Source organism: Rhineura floridana, chromosome 3 (assembly GCF_030035675.1).
Source record: "Rhineura floridana isolate rRhiFlo1 chromosome 3, rRhiFlo1.hap2, whole genome shotgun sequence".
Lineage (NCBI taxonomy): Eukaryota > Metazoa > Chordata > Lepidosauria > Squamata > Rhineuridae > Rhineura > Rhineura floridana.
The window spans coordinates 109,522,504-109,543,557 of NC_084482.1; the positions used below are offsets into that span (position 1 = coordinate 109,522,504).

The 21,054-nt window shown below is 38.4% G+C and overlaps 1 protein-coding gene across 3 annotated transcripts in view; it reads right to left on the reverse strand.

Moving 5' to 3' along the window:
- The window catches only part of ADAMTS2 (ADAM metallopeptidase with thrombospondin type 1 motif 2), a 460,134-nt gene that overhangs the window by 274,875 nt on the left and 164,205 nt on the right, over nt 1–21,054 (reverse strand). The gene's annotated exons all lie outside the window — the stretch shown is intronic.

The following is a 21,054-nucleotide window of genomic DNA, read 5'->3' on the forward strand; positions in this document are numbered from 1 at the left end:
TGGTTGGAAAACTGCATTGCAAAATTTGAGTAAGTGTTTTCATATCATTTTGGAAAGTGCGAATTTGATACATTCAGCTTGAAATGTGAAGTGGATTGAATTTCTTGCCCATCCCTACTTCTGAGTAAACATTTATTTATCTAAAGAATATATAAACCAACTACCATGTGAAAATATTGTGGTGGCGTGCAAATAAATAAATACAAATTACAAAGTGAAAACAATAGAAATGCATTAAATCCAGCTGTAAAACCAAAAGGAGCAGCAATGCTGCCCTGAAAAACCCTGACTGACTGAATAGGATAAATTGTTGGTACTATCCTAGCATCCAGGGGGAGTGTATTCCAAAGTGTGGGTGCCATCACACTAAAAGCTCTGCCCTGGGTACTCATTAAATGAACTCCTGAGGGATGCAGTGCCCTCAAGAGGGCCTTATTTGAAGACCAAAAGGTTTGAGCAGGATGATATGAGAAAAGGTGGTCTCTTGGGTATACAGGTCCTAGGCTGTTTACAGCTTTATACATCAACAGTTAAAACTTAAATTTGGCTTGGTAGCTAACTGGCAGCTGTCAAAGACCCCGAGTCCAATACCCTAACCCCAGGGCAATTGTTCCCAGGCAAGCACTTCCCATGCCTCTCCTTACCAGGGAGGAGTTACACCCAACGCCAACTCTGTAAGGTAGGTAGACTGCCACCACCCCTTAACCTGGTCTCCTACTCTGGGTCAAGGGGAACTCAAAGCACCAATAGACTGGCAGAGATTCATGAGAGCATGAGCCAAATGTTCCACTCACTGCTCTGGAGCCTTCAGCCAAACCCAAATCAGTAGCTTTGTGGTCAAGGTACTAGTTTCAGAGCCAAAGCCCCAAGTAGCACATACCAAGTAATATGAGGTAGTTTATTAAATATAATAACAGTGCATATAAAAGACCAGCATACAAATTCCTTTAAGCCCAATGCTCTAAAGCAGAGTTAGGCATAGTCAACACTTAACCAAAATACAGTACAATGAGAAAATTCAATACAAACACAAAATAACAAAGCTTACCTAGCCTAAGCTAGAATACTCACAACAAGAAAGCATAAGAGCCAGTTCCCCTTGGCTCATTGTACTACTGGACATTACATGGGTAAATCAAGATGGAATGGGACAATTTGGTGAACGCTAGCCCCTCTTTCAAGGGAATTTGCCCAGCAACAGCGGGAGGGTCAATTAGCCAACCATGACACCTCTTGATGGAATAGTCCAAAAGTTCACCACAAGGGCAGGCCTACTAATTGATGGTACCAGACAGTATAGATAACATTCTGGGGCCTCCCTTTTAGAAAAACAAGCTGCAGCTGGATGGTATGAGATGCCCTAATCTTCCCCAGCTCAGATTATCCCAGGAACCTATGCAAAATATTCCCCACAATTCCTTCTGGCTGAGCCATCTTACTTTGGCCAACCTTAGCCATTCTTGACAGCAGCCAGTCCAGATCTCTTAACAGTTGTGTTACATGCTGGCAGTAGGTTGCATTCTGCACCAGCTGCGGCTTCTGGACCAACCCTAAGCGCAGGCCCACATAGAGTGTGTTGCAATAATCCAACCTCAAGGTCACCACTCCATGGACTGCCTTGGTCAAACTATCCCCAACCAGGAATGGTTGCAGCTGGCAAAGCAGCTAAAACTGGTAAAAGGCATTCCAAACCACTGAAGCTTCCTGGCCTCTAGAGGCACAGATGGATCCAGGAGCATCCCAACTATGTACCTGATCCTTCAGGGGGAGTGCAATTGCACCCACAACAGACAATTGGCATTGCCAAAACCCAGGAATCACTTATTCACAAGGTCTCCATCTTGGCAGAATTCAGCTTCAATTTATGGTTCTCACCCTGGCCATCACTGCATCAAGGCATTGGTTCAAGATGTGCATGGCCTTATGCAATTCAGATATTCCAGCAAAATAGAGCTCAGTGCCATTAGCATACTGGGAACACCTTGTTCCAAATCCCCAATGGTTATGCCCTACAGCTTCATATTGGGGACAAGATAGCATCCTGTGATACCCCAAAATAAACACTGTGAGACTGACAGATGCCCCTCTGAAACTGGCCTGGAGACAGAAGCAGAACCACTGCAACAAAGATCCCCCAACTCCCATCCCACGGATCTAATTCGGGAGAATACCACTGTCCATGGTATCAAAAGCCACTGAGAGATCCAGGGATAGCAACGGGGTGCACTCTCCTTGTCCCTTTCTCAATAAAGGTCATCCATCGGGGTGACCAAGGTGAATTCAGCTCCAAACCCAGGCCTGAACCCATATTGGAATGGGTCAAGATAATCTCTATCCTCCAAGAATGGTGGCTGCTGCACTGCCATTACCCTTTCAACCACCTTCCTCAAAAAGGGGTTATTAGTGGCAACCCCTTTTTAGTGGCAACAACTGGATGGCAGTTGTCAAATACCATTGGATCCAAGTAGGGTTTCTAAGGAGTGGCCACACCACCACTGTTTTTAGGGCAATGGGGACCACCTCTGAGTGTAGAGATGCATTCACTGCACCCTGGACCCAGCCAGTCAACTTTGCCAGCAAGTTTTTATCAGCAATGAGGGACAGGAGTCCAAAGAACATGTGGTCAGGCACATATCTGCAAACATTATCAGGACACATCAACCAAAATTGATCCCAGATCAAATCAGATGGGGCATTTGACAACTCTACAGGATCTGTTATAACAACAGTGTCAAGGTCAAAGTGGAGGTGATTTGTTCCAGATGGTCCATGCCTATGTCTAGTGTTAGTAGACCAAGGACCACTCTGAAGACTGCCACAGGCAGCTACTTGAGGGTGCAATGGAGGTAGCAAAGTAGATCTTCCCAGTCCACACTGCTACATAGCAGGCACAATTTTGTGCTCTAACACATGTTTAGTCACTATCACAGCATTCTAGCCACCATCCAGCTAGTGTCATTGCCCCAAACTCCCTGGAGTGCCAATATAGGCTCCACAATGCCAGAAAGGGCATTCAGGAATGATCATGTCAGTGGCCTACCACTATTCCAAAGCGAGATAAGGGCCTTGACAGAATTGCCAGCTCTGTCTACCTAAAATTCCTCCAGAGCACTCAGGAATTGATCAGATTCCATTAGTTTCTAGGGGCAGACCATGTGAACAAGTCCCCTAGCCCTGCAAGGTGGAATTGCCATTATATGCTCTGACCACATCAGGAAGTGGTCTGACCATGAGAATGGGATGGTTTGAGCCCTTTCTATTCTCAGACCACCAACCTCACCACTGAGGACAAAGACTAAATTGAGAATATCCCCTGCTCTATATGTTGGGCCAGTGACAACTTGAGACAGCCCCATGGTTATCAACGAAGCCATGAAGTCCCAAGTCAGCACAGACGAGTTGTGGTGTGGATGTTGAAGACACCAAGGACCACCATTCAGGGTTCCTCCAATACTATGCCTGAGACCACCTCTGCCATCTCAGTCAGGCAGACTGCTGACCCATCCCCACATACAGGCCCTCTAAGACAGCCCCCAATCAGAGGGATCTCCTTCTGAGGGAGATGGAAACCCTATGGACTGTAGCGACCTCACCCTAGTCTCTGTTCGGTATTATAAAAATATACACAGAAATAGGAACTATTTTGGTTGGTCCCATTTCTTAGCAGAGTTGTAAAAATACAAGCAGCAGGATGAGAATATAAACCAGCCCACCTTTCTCTATATAAATAAGAACAGACACAATCCTTTAGGTAAAAGAAAAGAATGTTTACTTACGACCTCATATGTTAGGAACACAGGCTCTATAGCTTAGATGAAAGAAAAATAGTCTCAGTCCATCTTGGTCTTTAGTAATGGATGCTCTCAGAGACAGCATCTGTGCCATGCGGCCACTCTCAAAAGTAGGAAGATCAGCAATGGAGATTATTCAAAAATCCCCCAGGACAAAGGAGGAGGAAGTCAGGTAACTAAACCCCACCCATTAGGAAGTTACATCATGGTAAACAGGTATTAGCCTATTCCAACAGTCTCCTAGTCTGAATTGGTGCTGCACTGTATACCTGGGTGGGCAAAGCTGGGTCAGATCCATTCCATCCAGCTCTCTCACCCAGTTCTTGGTGATATTCCCTCATCCATGAGGGATGAGTAAGGACTTAGCATTATGTAGCAGCACCATCAAACTGCATGGTGGAAAATTTAACTTGTGCTTGGGATAAAGAATATTTATATTTCAACTAAACCAAGCTTAGATTTTAATTAAGGAATGTAACAAATAAACAAAAAATGAGGAGGAAAAACGCAAACGTTATTGCATAAACAACTTGCGCTTTCCATCTAGGGTTGCCATATTCCAGTTATACAAATCCGGGCAGGTTAATTTGCATATTATGTAAAGTATTTCCATATTATACATATTATTTGCATATTATGCAAATATTTGCATATTAATATTTGGATTGTCCAGTTGTTTTGTTTTTGTGCCTAGGAATTACCACCAAAAGCTGGGGAAAGATGTGAGAAATCTTTTTTTAAAAAGCAACATTTTCAGCCTTAAATGCCTAGACTCTAGTTTCCAACACTATGGAATATTTATTGATTGATTAAGAGAATTTATATCCTGCCCTTTTGCTGTTAAAAACAGAGCTCAGCACAGCTTACAAATATAATAAAAACAATAAAAATACACAATCAATATAAAAACATAATAAAAACACAAAATAGCAACAAACATAAAGTAAGTCAGGGCAGCAGTATGGTTAACCATATACGACATATTTCAAAGATGTGGTGGGTGGAGAAAAACAAGAAGCCAAAATGTTAGGAAAAGGAGTCTTTCACACCACATGCTCAGTTCTAAATACTGTTGCAGCAAGTTTTACAAGTTCCTCCAGTATTCCACTGGTGCAGGCACTCAGACATTCAAAGTATCTGTATGTTTCTTAGGTTTTATAAAAGCAGAGCTTTGCTTAACTCAAAATTTCTTCTCCCTTTGAGCAACCACATCTACACAGTTTCCACCTCCATACTCAAAATGAAACTGGGCCTGGAAGTGTGCAACGGCCCCACACATACCTTGCTAATTAGATTATCAATGCCAGGATGTCTGTCTTATCGACTACTCTCCTGCTCCCCCCCCCCGGGCATCATGAAAGACCCAGTCCTGGGCTCAAAAACAAAATAAATATCTGGTCCCCTTCAAAGTATTGATAAGCCTCTTGTTTTAATTGAAATAATAATTATAAATTCTTGTTCTTATCACTAATGGGAATTAATTATCTTGCATATGCTGCTGTTGCTTCTATGGCTGTAACGGAGTGAGGTTAAAGATAAGTGAAATGCAAATAGGAAAAAAAAACACAGAAGGCAGTAACACTTTCCTAAACAACCAGTCAGGATTCCTAACCAAAAACCAAAAATATGATAAATGAAGAAATATTTATATAAGCATGACTATCAAATATATTTATTATTTACACAAACTGTAAAGATATTTATAGTGCAATCCTAGGTTTATTTATTCAGAAGCAAGTCCCAGTGTATTCAGTGGGGCTTACTCAAACAGGGACAGAAATGCAACCTCAAGTGATAAGCAACTTCATTCACACAACCCAAAATTCCGAATCATGCCACTTTACGCTGTTTTGCAACTGTTTATACTTGTTTTTATGGTTATTGGATTTTAAATGGCTTTATTTCTTGTTGTGAGCCGCCTTGGTTTCCAACCCTACCTCACAGGGGTGTTGGAAAGACTCCATACACACACACGCACACACTGCAGATGTATAAATACATACAGTCCATATAATAGTTTATTGTCAAACCAGTTGGTCATTGCAAAAAAATCAGTATTAGTTTTAAAAAAATCAGTATTACTTTCCTACAGAATAAAAACTGTAATACCTAAGTAAGCCCTGCCTACTTGCTTTAAAATAGGACTGGAGAAGGGGGCAGAAAGAGTTAGAACACAAACACAATTCTTTTTTACATTCACTCCAAAGTCCCATTGATTTTCAGCGCATTCATAACCATGTCTACTCAAAAGTAAGTCCTATTGAATTCAATGGGATTTACTCTGGGCATATGGGATTAGCATTGCTTTTACAAAAAGCAAGCATTGGGAAGGTTTTCAAAACACTGCCCAAGATCTGACTCCTGCACACAATAGGAAAAAAAAAACTGAAATGTATATACTTACCCAATTTATGAGATTTTCAGATAAACAGGGGGTGAAACCACCATTTTGTTTTCTAGACACTGCCTCAGGTCAATGAAACTGAAACACAATCCCTGATTGGCTGCAATCCTAAACTGGCGGGGTTAAAGCTCGGAAGTGCTGTAGTACTGTATACAGTACTGTTTAAAGAAAGATTTAACAGTCAGGGGGGGTGGCTGCCGTTTTTATGCATATCTCGAGAACCGGACCACCTAGAAACTTTTTTTTTTTTAAATTAAAGCTGAGAATCCGGGCCACCTAAGGGGCTAGCCGGGTGCCGGGTGGCATGCATAGAATCCGGGTAAAACCCAGCTAACCGGGCAATATGGCAACCCTATTTCCATCCTCTCTGTGCCCCCCCTGTGTTTACAAGCACCCTTTGAAGGCTATCACCGTTCACTCAAAGTACTAAATGCAGCTCTAGATCAGTCCAGTTTAGACCATAGCAAATTTCTTGCCATGTATATTCACCAAATATGTGGATGCTACTTTATTAAGACCAATGAAATGTTCACCATCACTTGCCTATACAGAATTCAATTTTGCTAGAATACATTTTATTCACAGGTTTTGGTGGCAAATTTAAGATCACTCAAGTATCAAATTATTATTATTTTTTAAATGGGGAAGAAAGAGGCCTTCAAACTGAGTTTTAATAGCATGCATGAAGGGAGAAAAAACAGTGAAAGGATCAATCCTTCTTGCCACATTATCTGAACTATGAGAATAGAGCCCCTGCGATGGATCCAAAGTCTGGTGATAAAACTGCTTCAAAACTTCTATTAATTTTTTTTAGGAAAAGAGGCTTCATCAGCCATCTTGGTGGTTAGCAATAGTGACAGCCGTTGGCCTAACAATCCCTTGAGACTAATTTCCTCAGAAGGGCATAACCCTGACTTCCGGGAAGTGGTGCTGGCTGGTGGTTGTCTCTGAGGGAGCTCTGCCTCAGAGGAAGCTTTTTTCAGGTTAAAAGCCAGCCAAGAGGAATCTTGGACTGGCTTAAATGTTCTCCAAGGTATAGGAGAACCGATCAGATCTTCCACAAGACTTCGTTGAGCTGTCGGCGGCTGGAATTGATCAGGAAATTCCTGAGATAAGAAGGCAAGCCGATCGGCTGAAGACGGAGTCAGGAATTCCACGCAAGCTGAACTGGAATAAAGCGAAGCGTTTTTTCTTCTCTCAAAAAAAAACGTTCTTAACCAGCGAGCCCACTTCTGCCTAAACCTTATCATTCGGCTTAAATTACTGCAATAAAAGGGATTTGTTTATGAATCAGCAATTGAGAAACCTGGGTGAGTCATACTTTTTCTCTTTTAAATATAATTAAGGAAGAAAGAAAATATAAACAACTTATATACTTTTTTTACGACAAAAAGCTGGCTTGAATTTGGACTTTTAAAGTTTAAAAACGGATGAGAGGTAATTATTATATTTTGGACTATTTTTCTCTTTGGACTATTTCTTGTTGGATGAATCCGCTGCTCGTATATGCTACTAATTGTTTAGTCTTGGCAACCAGAATTGTTTTGCATTCTTGGAAGCAGATAAGGACTGTGTTGTGCTGGCTGGATTTCAATAATAGGCCTGGAATATTAACTCTTCTTTTTGGTGGAGGGAAAAAAAGAAAAGAAATAGACTGCCCTTAGGTTCTGAAACAGTGATTAATATTAGAAATTAAAGGCCTCTTTTTGAAAATGACAACTAAAAAAACAACCAAGGCCCAGGGGCGAAGAGGTTCTATTGATACACAGGAAGAGGATATACCCCCAGAAATGTTTCAAAAAATAATGGAAGGGATTAATGCTATAAAACAGGAAATGAAACAGGAAATGAAAACTGAATTGACAGATATAAAAGACTATATTAAAATACAAGTGGATGAGATTAAAGGGACAATTGGGCAAATAAAGGAAGATGCAAAAAATACTAAAGAAAAGGTACAAACCTTGGAGAATAGAACAGATATACTAAATCTGGAACTAGAAAAAAATTTGGACTATTTAGCTGTGACTGAAATGAGAAATAAAGAGCATTGTTTGAGATTCCGTGCAATCCCTGAGGAAACAGGTGAAGACATTAGAGATAAAATTGTTAATGCTTTAGTAAAATTTCTGGACTTGAATGAAGATAGGATGGAATTTGAAATAGACAAAGTTTATAGAATTAACTCCAGATATGCAACAATGAAAAAAATTCCAAGAGATGTGCTTGTTCATTTCGTAAAGAAGACGACCAGAGATATGGTTTTACAGCAACACTTTAAATATACCTTTAAAATTGATGGTAAGGAAATACTGGTGATGAAGGAAATTCCTATTAGACTTTTACGTAAGAGAAAAGAATATGCTTTCCTTACAGAAAAACTTAAGCAATGCAAAATTCAATTTAGGTGGGACGTTCCAGAAGGAGTGATTTTTACATTCAGACAACAGAAATACAGACTGAATACTGTTCAAAAAGCAAGGGACTTCTTGAGAAAAGCTTCAAAAGATATGGAAGAAGATAAACTCAAAGATATGGATATAGTTCCTGGGAAACAAAGTCAACAAGGATATGCAGAGGAGGGGAAGGAAGATGATGGATCAAAAGGAGCATCAGGCAAATTTTAAAATACACGCTTAATGATGGATTACAAATACCTAACTTGGAATATAAATGGAGCCAACACGGCGCAGAAGAGAAAGAAAGTGTTTCATTATTTGAAAAAATTAAAATTGGATATAATTTGTCTACAAGAAACTCATATTCAGAAGAAAGATTCCAAATATTTGATTTGTAAAAATTTGGGTGAAGAATTTATTTCAGCTGGACCAAAAAAAAAAAATGGAGTTGTTCTCTATATTAACCCACAATTGCTTCCTAAATTGGTATTATTGGACGATAGTGGTAGATTTGTGGGGGTTGAAATTACTTTACAAGGTACAAACATTTTGATAGTGGGTATTTATGCCCCCAATGAAGATAAAACAAGGTTTTATACAGGACTTATGGAAAAATTGTCAGAGTTTTCATATGAGCATTGGTGTGTCATGGGTGACTGGAATGGGGTAATCTCACCAAAAATTGATAGGCTTTCTGAAAAAAATATCAAAGAGACACAAGGTAAATTACCGAAGATTTGTTTTGAACTCATGGAACATTTAGAATTGGTGGATACCTGGAGATATATAAATGATAATGCAAAGGAATTTACTTATTTTTCAGAAAGACATAAAACATTTTCGAGGATTGATATGATTTGGATGTCAAAAATTTTAGCGAAGGATATTTTTAAAATGGATATATTACCAAAAACTTTTTCGGACCACAATCCTGTGATATTAACTTTAAAAAAAAAAAATCTTGGATTTAGATGGAGACTAAATGAATCTTTATTACAGAATGATAAAGTAGTACAAGAATGTAAGAAGAAATTAAAGGAGTTCTTTGAATATAATTTATATAAAGGAACAAGTGAAAATATTGTTTGGGATACTAGTAAGGCATTTATGAGGGGATACTTTATTAAATGTAATTCTGAATTAAAAAAAAAGAAACAACAGAAAATGCAATTAATTTTGGAAGAAATAAAACAAAAAGAGGAAGAATTGAAAAAGAATCCAGCTAAAGTTTCTATTGTAAATCAAATTAAAATGTTACAGAAGCAAGTATCAATGTTGACAGTTAGAGAAATTGAAAGGAAATTAAATTTTGCTAAACAAAGGACTTTTGAATTTGCAAATAAACCTGGGAAATGGTTAGCATATAAATTAAGAAAAGAACGTCAAAAAAATATTATTTTAAAGATACAAGAAGGAGATGAGACGCTGACAGATAATGTAAAAATCAAAAAGATTTTTCATCAATATTACTCAACATTGTATAAGTGTCAAGAAATTCCATCTGAAAAAATAGAAGAGTATTTATCTAAACAGAATTTGCCGAAAATTACAGATTTTCAGAGACAAGTTATTAATGGCCCTATTACGTCAAGAGAGATATCTGAAGCTATAAATAAAATTAAATTAGAAAAGGCGCCAGGACCAGATGGGCTATCTGCAATGTATTATAAATGTTTGGAGGAAGAACTCTTGCTACCCTTACAGTCTACAATGAATTCTATTTTGCAAGAGGGAAAGATACCGGATAGTTGGAAAAATGCTAATATAACATTAATACCTAAAGAGGACCAAGATTTAACTAAAACAAAAAATTATCGGCCAATATCTCTACTGAATAATGACTATAAAATTTTTACAATGATTTTGGCTGAAAGATTGAAAATAATATTGCAACAATTTATTCAGGAAGATCAATCAGGGTTTTTACCTAAAAGACAATTACGTGACAACGTCAGGAATGTTTTGAATGTGTTGGAATATTTAGAACAACGAAATGATAAACAAGCAGCTTTGATTTTTTTAGATGCTGAAAAAGCATTTGATAATTTGAATTGGAAATTTATGTTCCAGGTTTTGGAGCAAATGGATTTTGGAGACAACTTTATAAAATGGATCAGATCGATTTATACATCACAGAAGGCCCAGATAATTGTTAATGGAGACTTAACGGATTCATGTGAAATACAAAAGGGTACAAGACAGGGATGTCCATTATCTCCCCTTTTATTTATTCTGGTTTTAGAAGTGCTGCTTAGAGATATAAGGCAAGATAAAAGGATTTCGGGATTAAAAATAAAAAAAGAAGAATATAAATTGAGAGCATTTGCTGATGATTTGATAATTGTACTAGAAAACCCTTTGGAAGGAATTCATATATTGATGGACAAATTAAAAGAATTTGGACCGTTAGCAGGATTTAAGATCAACAATCAAAAAACAAAGATGTTGGTGAAAAATTTAACTTTAAGGGAACAGAAAGAGTTAATGGACAAGACAGATTTTACAATAGAAAAAAAGTTGAAATATTTAGGCATCATCATGACAAATAAAAACTTAAAGCTGTTTCATAATAATTACGAAAAATTATGGACAGAGATTAAGAAAGACTTGCTAAAATGGGATAAACTACAACTGTCATTAATGGGTAGAATATCTGTGATAAAAATGAATGTATTACCGAGAATGATGTTTTTGTTTCAAACAATACCTGTAATATCCTCTGATTTACCTTTTAAACAATGGCAAAAAGATATTTCTAAATTTGTATGGCAAGGAAAAAAACCAAGAGTTAAATTTAAATTACTTCAAGACGCTAAAGAAAGAGGAGGACTGGGATTACCAAATTTGAGACTTTATTTTGCTGCCTGCTGTTTAGTCTGGATAAAGGAATGGATCTTATTGAGGAATAAAAGACTATTGGATTTGGAGGGCCACAATCTGAAGTGGGGATGGCATGGATATCTATGGTATGACAAAGTAAAAGTAAACGTAGACTTTAACAATCATTTTATAAGACGTTCTCTGTTGAAAATATGGAATAGATACAAACCAAGGTTTTATTCGAAAATACCATTATGTGTCTCAAGTCAAGAAGCGTTTTATAGAAGAGAAATGTCTGGAAAAGAGAAATGGTTAACTTATCAAGAACTATTAGAAAATGTACATGGAGAATACACAATGAAAGAGAGAGAACAATTGATAAAGGAAGGATATAGTTTTCATTGGTTTGCCTATTTACAATTGTTAGAAAGATATAAAATGGACAAGAAAATGTATGGGTTTGAAATAAGTAAATCTGATTTTGAAATAGGTTTGTATACAAATGATGAAAACATAATTGCAAAAATGTATAAACTTTTATTGAAAATGGATATGGAGGAAGAACAAGTAAAAGAGTGCATGGTAAAGTGGGCAAAAAATTTTGGTCATAACATACAAATGGATCAATGGGAAAATATGTGGAAAAAAGGCTTGAAATTTACATTATGTTATAATCTTAAAGAAAATTTTTATAAAATGATGTACCGTTGGTACATGACTCCAGAAAAGCTGTCAAAAATGTATAGTAATGTCTCTAATGTTTGTTGGAAATGTAAACAACAAGAAGGATCTTTTTATCATATGTGGTGGTCATGTAAAAAGGCGAAATTATTCTGGGCACAGATAGGTAGGAAGATGCAAAAAATTTTAAAGATAAATATTCAGTCAAAACCAGAATTTTTTTTACTGGGTTTTATGGATAAACAAATAGAAAAGAAATATGGAAGAATATTATTATATATGATTACGGCAGCAAGATTATTATATGCACAAAAGTGGAAAATGGAATCAATACCAACAATGGAAGAATGGCTACTGAAATTAATGGACTTAGTAGAAATGGATAAATTGACGTGTTTACTTAGAGAAAAATCGACAGATACATTCCTTAAGGATTGGAAGCCTCTCTTAGACTTTTTGTCGAAAGATCAAAATAAAATGATGATACTGGGATTTGATGATTAATTAAGACAGCTTATGGAGAAAAGGGATTCTGTATGTACATATTAAGGGACAGGTTTGATGTATATTATATACTTATAGCTGATCTGTGACAAATCGGAAGTCAACCATTTTATTTTTATTTTTTGTTGTAGTATTGTTATGTTTTTTCTTACTTTGTTTTGTTTGTTTTTTGGAAAAATTTGAATAAAAACTATATAAAAAAAAAAAAAAGAAGGGCATAACCCTGCTTCTTATGAGGGAACTGAATCACACGAAAATATGCAATCCATCTCATCCCTGAAAAGCTCTATGAATCTGCAAAGTGAAATTAAGAGTGGGGCAGGGGAGATGAAAGAGAAAGAGAGAGAGAGAAAGCAGGAGAAAGATAGATGTGTTTTATCGTACACATACAATTCAAGAAAGACACAAAAAATTGTTACTGTTGTCTTACTAACAGCACAGTAAGAGAACTCTCATTAATCACTGAAAGGGAAATATTGACTGAGTTTAAAGAAACATCAGCTTTCTAATGCAACAATTCCTTTCTAAAGCTAACTGGCAGTTTCTTGAAATTAGAATGGCCAGCAACCAGCCTCTGGCCAATTTATAAGTCATTTTGGGAATTCCACAAGAATATATATTTTAAGAAAAACATATGCATTGGTTTCTTAAAAGTAATGCAAATATTTTTGAAAAATCAATAGCATTTGTCAGGTTGATAGACTATGATGAAAGGGTTCTTTGCCTTAAATATCTGAGATCTACAAAAACCTCTCTTAATTGTTATAACTTTGGGCCTAGCTGTTTTCCTCCACAGGAAAGTGTGGTGTCATATATTTAATGCCACATTTATAAAAAATTGCTTAGTTTTCAAACTGTACAGTACTAAAATCCATTAATGCACACGCACACATCATTGCCACAAGACAGTGTTGCCCAAAGTTATAAGAGGGCTGGCCCAAATTCAGGGACACACCTTCTCCCTCAGTCACTTCAGCTATTCTTTCAGGGAGGGGCTGTAGCTCTGTGGTAGAACATATGCTTTGCATGCAGAAGGTCTCAACTTAAGCCCCTGAGTTAGGATTGGGGATGTGTGGAAGCCCCCTGACAATGTATCATTAGACTTCTTTAGTCGTTTTGCTTCCACTGACATTCATCAGAGGTTTCTTTTTAAATTAACTTTTAAATTCACCTTGACATTTAACTTTTAAGAAAAATACTTAGTTTATAGCATTGAGGGTCATAGCAGCATGATTAACATCTGATTAAGATTGTTGTCATCCAACTGGAATTAGATTTATTTATTTATCTATTTGGACCATTTCTATCCTGCTCTTAATCCAAAGATCTAAGGGTAGGGAGCAACAACATTTCAATGAACTCCAACAGCCATACCATAAAATTCTAAAAACACAGGAAAAAAACCAAAAATAACAAGAACATTTGCTGTATCTCAGTGACAGTTCCCAGATGTCAAAGTAAAACAGCAGCAAAAATGGATTTGCGAGCCCTTATGGTCACTCAGAGACATACTTCAATCCTGGAAGAATAAACACCCACTTTCTATTACACAATGGTCTAAGGATCTTACTGCCTGGCTACATTGGAACATATTTCTTATAGACATCAATTTCATGTGGACACTTATTTGGACATCTGGTGGGCTTACAATAACATATATGTTTCATTTAAGATGGATGTAATCATAGGTACTGAATCCTTAATGTGAAGTGATGGTTTTTTATTATTATCAGTGGCGTCACTAGGGTTGGTGTCACCCAGTGCAGCCCGCACCTGCCGCACCACCCTAGTGACGCCCCTGAGGGAGCGTGCACGTGAGATGGAGGGAGGCGGGAGAGAAAGAGCGTGAGGGAGCGAGCTGCAAGGGAGTGCGAAGGAGCCAGCCTGTGAGACGGCAGGGCAGGCGCTGAGGGAAGAGGGCAGTTGCCGCGCTCGTTCCTGATCTCTCTCTCTCTCTCTCTCCTCCTTGGCCACGCCTGCCGCTTCCCGGCAGTGGTGCCTAGGGTAGGGGGCGGCTCTGGGTGTCACCCCCCTCTCGTGGTGTCACCCAGTGCGGCCCGCACCCACCGCACCACCCTAGTGATGCCCCTATTATACTGTATATTATATCCTTTTCAATTTTCATTTTTTTCTTTTTAATCATCATTTTCCTTCCCCCCTTTCTTGTTAAATTTGCAAATAAACATGAATTTTTAAAAAGTCTAAGTAAATAATAAAATTGAGCTGGTGTCATAATTAGTGTTGTGGCAAAACTTTGCATAGCATTTTTTCAACCATTCAAGAGGAAATGGAGGAAAAGCAAAGACTGTGCAGAAAAGGGCAGGCAGTGGGTAGAATTTCTCAAGTAAAATTCCAGTTTTGAAGAATCCAGTGGGGGGAGGGTACAATTACACTGTAAGCTTAGCAAACTGGTCCGGAGAGTCATTTTTGAACTTCAAAGCATTTTAAAAAGCCCCACATGGTGGTGTGGGGCTGCTGTTCTTCCAAAAATGACAATGTGGCCACATAATGTCATCGTTTATTGTCTTCTGCACTTTCAGAGAAGAATACACAGGAATTATTACTGCTGAAGAACACCAATCAGCCTTCCCAATGGTTATGTCTGTTTTTTAAAAAAGCAGAGTTATGCATGTTTTCTGGTAATAGCTGATCCCTCCTGTCTAGGCAAAGGCAATGTCTGGCTTATAAGAAGGCTGGATTGATGTGCATTAGCAACTATTCTTGTTCATTTCTCTCATTTTTTAATGTTTTGAAAGGGAATGAAAAATTAAACAGCCAAGGGAGAGGGCCTTCTCAGTGGTGGCCCCCAAATTATGGAATGATCTTCCTGACAAGGTGCACCTGGTGCCAACACTGTTATATTTTCAGAGCCAGGTCAAGACTTTCCTCCTCTCCCAGGCATTTTAGTATGCATTTTAAATTGTTTTAAATTGTGTTTTAAGTTGTTTTTAAAAGATATGTTTTAAATTTGTATATTTGTTTTAATGTATTTAGTTACTATAAACCACCCACAGAGCTTTGGCTATGGGGCGGTATATAAGGACAATAAATAAATAAATAAAATATTGGCTGTACTCTTAGAATGTCTTTCTTGGAAAGAACTGATAAAACTAGGAAAGGCTGCTTGGATTAGACAAGCACAACAGCAGAGAATATGTAGCCTCTGGTCCTGTAACAAATCAGAAATGAAAGTTCATCTAATGCAATCATGAATTCTGATTTAACTGATATACACATCATTCATCTTCTGGAACCAGAGGGCATTTATCCAGTGGCCTGCTGAACTAGAAGGCAAGAAACAAGAGGCTTTATTACTCAAACTCCTATGATTTCCATATGCATAATTAATGGACACCAAATAAAAAATGTCTTGGGTTGCTTCCATACCAGCAGATTAGTCTGGTATGGACATTCTTAATTCACTTAGTTTGTGAATTAAGTCAGAGGACATTGCTGCCAAATGACTGCATTTCCCATTTTCTGTGTTGTCCTCCTGTCTTTTTTCAGACCTAATTTATGGCAATTTGTTTTGTTTTAAACCACAAATGTAGCACCAGCCAGTCACTTGTATGCACTCAAAGTGTTACTGAACCTTTTCAGGGCTATGGTCATTTTAATTAATAGCTTCCTTCTTGTTCTTTTTAAATGACTAATTAGTTGCTTCCAGTTCACTCATCACCAGCTCGGATTCCTTAATTTATCTCCATTAGTCACTTCATGTTCCCTGTGGTCAGTGTATGTGCGTGCATGTACCTGACTGATTTCCTTTATGTAGCCAGAGCAATTGCTGATTAACTATTTTTCATTTTATTTTATTAGCACAATTCTGCAATGACAATAATAAATAAATGAGCAATGGGTATAAAGAGCCAAAAGTAATTAAAGCACCCCATGAACCCACCAGCAACATATCACTGCAACTCCTGATGACAGATAATTTCCACTTTATTCCACTTTATTCTTTATTCTTCCATGTATTGTCACAGCAGTGTTGTGGAAGCAATAATGGTGATAGTTTGGAACAGGAGACTCTAATTTCTCCAGTCCATTAATAAAGCAATGTTGTGTGAGACATGCTGAACATTTTATATCCTTTGGCCTCAGTAAACAATCAGTAATCAGTTTACAATCAGTAAACCAAGCACAGACTGCCCTGCCAAGATGCATTTCCTTTTCTCTTTAAACTCATAATCCATTTTGATTAAAATTGAAATTATCTCCAGCCTGACACAGTCTTGTGCCATTATACTAGCATATGTTTTCTCCATGCACACTCCATTTCTTTAAAAGAAGAAATCCCTGTAAAACATTGATATGAAAGGTTCTCTTGATGTGCCTAGTGTTTTGAAGGAGTAAAGGTTCTATGGAACACAGTTGTGTGCACTGTGGAATGCAGGGGCCTGATAGGAGAGTATGGGTCAAAGAACCCTTGTACACCCTACCCTACACTAGAGTCTATCATTCTTGCGCATGGTTTTCCTAAGTAAGGTGACTGATGCCCTAACTTGTTGGTCAGCTGGCCTTTCTTCAGCAACAGAATCCTAGTTGAAAGAAAATGGATGGGGCAAACCATAACAACATAGAGATTAATAAGGTTGCACTTTTAAGAATGGGATATAAAAGACAGCAGAGAAGGTGGGAAAAGAAAAAGGGTAGCCTTGTCCTGTATTTCAGCAAAGAGGAAGATTTGTTGACATGCATTTGGAATTCCTTGCAGCCAATAAGGTTCTGGTTCCCATGTGCCATTCATTTCTCAAGGGGCAGCCATGGTTTAAATAATTAAGCAGGTTTTGGCCCCATTGTAAATAACAGGCCCAAGAATTCAGCCAATTGCATGATTTTGATGGGGTCTGCGCTGGTGGTGACTAACATGGTAGATAGCTCAATCAAAATGTCAATCCTGTGTATATATAAAAAGGTGTATTACACATTAGGGATCATTAGGAAAGGGATCAGAAATAACACTACCAATGTCACAATGCCTTTAGACCAGCCTTTCCCAACCAGTGTGCCTCCAGATGTTGTTGGACCACAACTCCCATCAGCCTCAGCCAGCATTGCCAATGGTCAGGAAAGATGGGAATTGTGGTCCAACAACATCTGGAGGCACACTGGTTGGGAATGGCTGCTTTAGACAAATCTATGGGGTGACCATACTTAAAATACTGTGTACGGTTCTGGTCACTGCACATCAAAAAGGATACTGTAGAGCTAGAAAAGGAGCAGAAAAGGGCAACCAAAATGGTCAGTGACCTGGAACTCCCCCAACAAGTACAGGTTACAATATTTTGTGCTTAGTTTAGAAAGAAGGTGAGTAAGGGGAGACATGAGAGAGGTGTATAAAATTATGCATGGTGTGGTGACGGTGGACAGAGAGAGGTTTTCTCGTTTTCTCTTATTGCTAGAGGATGGGGTTATCCAATGAAGCTGGATGGTAGGAGATTCAGGACAAAAGGAAGCACTTCCTCACACAGCACATAATGGTGGAATGTGCTACCATAAGAAGTGGCTACTGGCTAGGGCCACTAACTTAGACGGTGGACAGAGAGAGGTTTTCTCGTTTTCTCTTATTGCTAGAGGATGGGGTCATCCAATGAAGCTGGATGGTAGGAGATTCAGGACAAAAGGAAGCACTTCCTCACACAGCACATATTGGTGGAATGTGCTACCATAAGAAGTGGCTACTAGCTAGGGCCACTAACTTAGTCGGCTTCAAAAGGGTATTGGACAAATTCAAGGAGGATATATCAGTAGCTACTAGTCACAATGGCTATATACTATCTCCAGAACCAGAGACAGGATCCCTCTAAATATAAGTCACTGCAGCAACCGCAGGAAAGAGCAATTTGCTCTTGCTTTCAGGCTTCCCAGAGGCATCTGATTGGCCACTATAGTGCAGAGGATCTGGAACTGACAGCTCGTCAGTCTGTCCAGCACAGCTCATCCTATGTTCTTAAACTAACTTGCATATCAGTTTCATGAAATATGTTGAGTTTATGTGGCATCTCAGTTGGCCTCAGAACATTTACCCTGATTGCAGGGAAGATAACTCGGTTCAACTCTTTTAATTTGGTTAACCATAGGTTTCCAAATTGAAGTTAATTTCAACTATCTTCAAAACAGAGTCAGCTGCACCCTCTGCTATGTATTCCATTCAGTTATTTCAGAGCCATTGCTGCCAAAGAGTATTTCTTTAAGTGAGAACACTGCATCAATATCTGAATGAAGTTGTTGGTTTGTGTAAGTTCTATTTACTAAGGAATATTTATTTTAACATCTAAGATTTTTTTTTAAAAAAATAGTACCATAAGGTGTGAACTATATTCAAGCCCTTTTGTTTCTCAGAAAAATATGTGCCAATTAAATATTTTTCCAACACTGAAATAATCTGTATAAAAACATTATTAACACAGCAATCCACCTCAGAGGATTGATAGCAACTGAAGACATGTGCCTGTTACATGGCCAGCCCAACCATATGCTACTCTTATACTGTGCTACTCTTTGTACAAAGTCAAGTTAGTCAGTCTTACTAGCAGTTATTCAGCATCATTATAGCACTGCTTGGGTTCATAGGAGCTGGGCTGAAACAGCATGATGGAAAAAATGCATAAATCCCTTCTGTATTAATGTGCAGATCAGCTCCCATGAAAGCTGATTTTTCCATGCAACAGATTGAGTGGGAGAAGCCCCTATTCGTGTAGTTTTCCCCCGCCTCCTTTTTTTAGAGGAATACATCACATGAAGAGATGTTTTGCACAACTGGGAGTTCATGTCTGTGAGATACAGGCTCATGTCACTCTTCCACTACATGATGCCACTGCCTTGGCTGCAAAACAAAACACAAAAGGACCAGTTTCTGCATAGTAACACTGGAACAATGCTGCTGGCAATGCTTAACCCAATGCTCAGTTCCCCCACTTCCCCTCTTATAGATTGTTGCCAGTAAACGTACAGTGATCAGAAGAAGCCTCTCCCGTGTTACAGCCTCAGCACTAACACTTCAGTCGGAAAACACAAGTTCAAAAGAAAGAGCTGAGATGGGAAAATTGTACTATGTTTTCTGAACAATGCACATCAACAGTATTGAAACTGCTCGGTGATAAATGCTGTGTATGTGCTTCCATGCACCCTTTCCTTATTATTCCTCAACATCACATCACCATTCTTCTTCCTTGAGCATTCTTCCTTAACTGGCTAATTGGGGAGTGACAGCTATTCACTGGGACTGTGCTAGGGATGGGATCCATTGGCTGGTGCCAGTTCAAAAGCATTCCGTCAGCCTAACAGGCTGGCATTGATTCGAATTCGTTCTGCATCCACTAGCTTCTGCTTTTACTGATCCGTGTGTTCTTTGCTCAGAAAAAATATTGATATTTTGAAGGAAATATCATTTAAAATATTGATTTTTCATGCAGCGAATTTCCATGGCTATTTTTGAAAATGAACTTTTTTTATTTAAAAAAATCCACCTCCAAAACATCGATTGTAAGAATGATAATTTATTGATATTTCCTTTTAAAATATCAGTACATTTTCATTCTTAAAACTGATGTTTTGGAGGTGGATTTTTTTTATATAAAAAAGTTCATTTTCAAAAATAGCCACGGAAATTCGCTACGTTAAAATCCAATCCTCAGCAATTGAGAATAAGCAAATTAATGGAAAATTTGGTACCACATCTGAATTGGGCAGAATTCTAGCACATCCCCAAACTGTGCACTTGGTACCATGGTGTGCTTTTATTTATCATTCCTCTTGTGTGCAATAGATGGCTCTGATCCTAGAATAGCAGACAGGATGTTGACCTAACTGGACCAATAGGCTCCACAAACCTTCCCTTCTCTAGTAGAGCATAGGAAGCTGCTTTATACCGGGTCAGACTGTTCATCCATTTAGCTCGATGTTGTCTAATCTGACTTGTAGCAGTAGGAGGAAGACATCTTTCTCACCACCTGCTATCTGATCTTTAAGCTATCTGATCCCTTTAAGTTCAGGGACTGAACTTGGGACTTTCTGCATGCAAGTATGTGCTCTACCACTGAGCTATAGCCCCTTCCAAGATGCTACACCACTCTGGCCACCCATTGTCTGATGCATGGCACTCTGCCCGTCTGACCCTGAACATCTACCAACAGCAGGATGAGATGCCAGGGAGAAAGTCCTTAATCAGAGCAAGTAAAAGGTGGCCTCACAATCATCTGAAGATCAAAAACACCTACTTCTTCTGGACCCACAAGACATGTGATCTAATGGAAGCATACCATTTTCCATCCTCATCCTTGTAGATCTCAGGAGAATTCACTAACACAAAAGAACATAAGACAAAGTATCTGTTTGTAGAAGGCCCAGCTCAGATATACATATACTGATATAAACAACTTGATTAAACAACACTTGATAACCGACAAATGAATGTGTGAACAAGCATCCATTGAAAAGTGTTGTGTCTGAG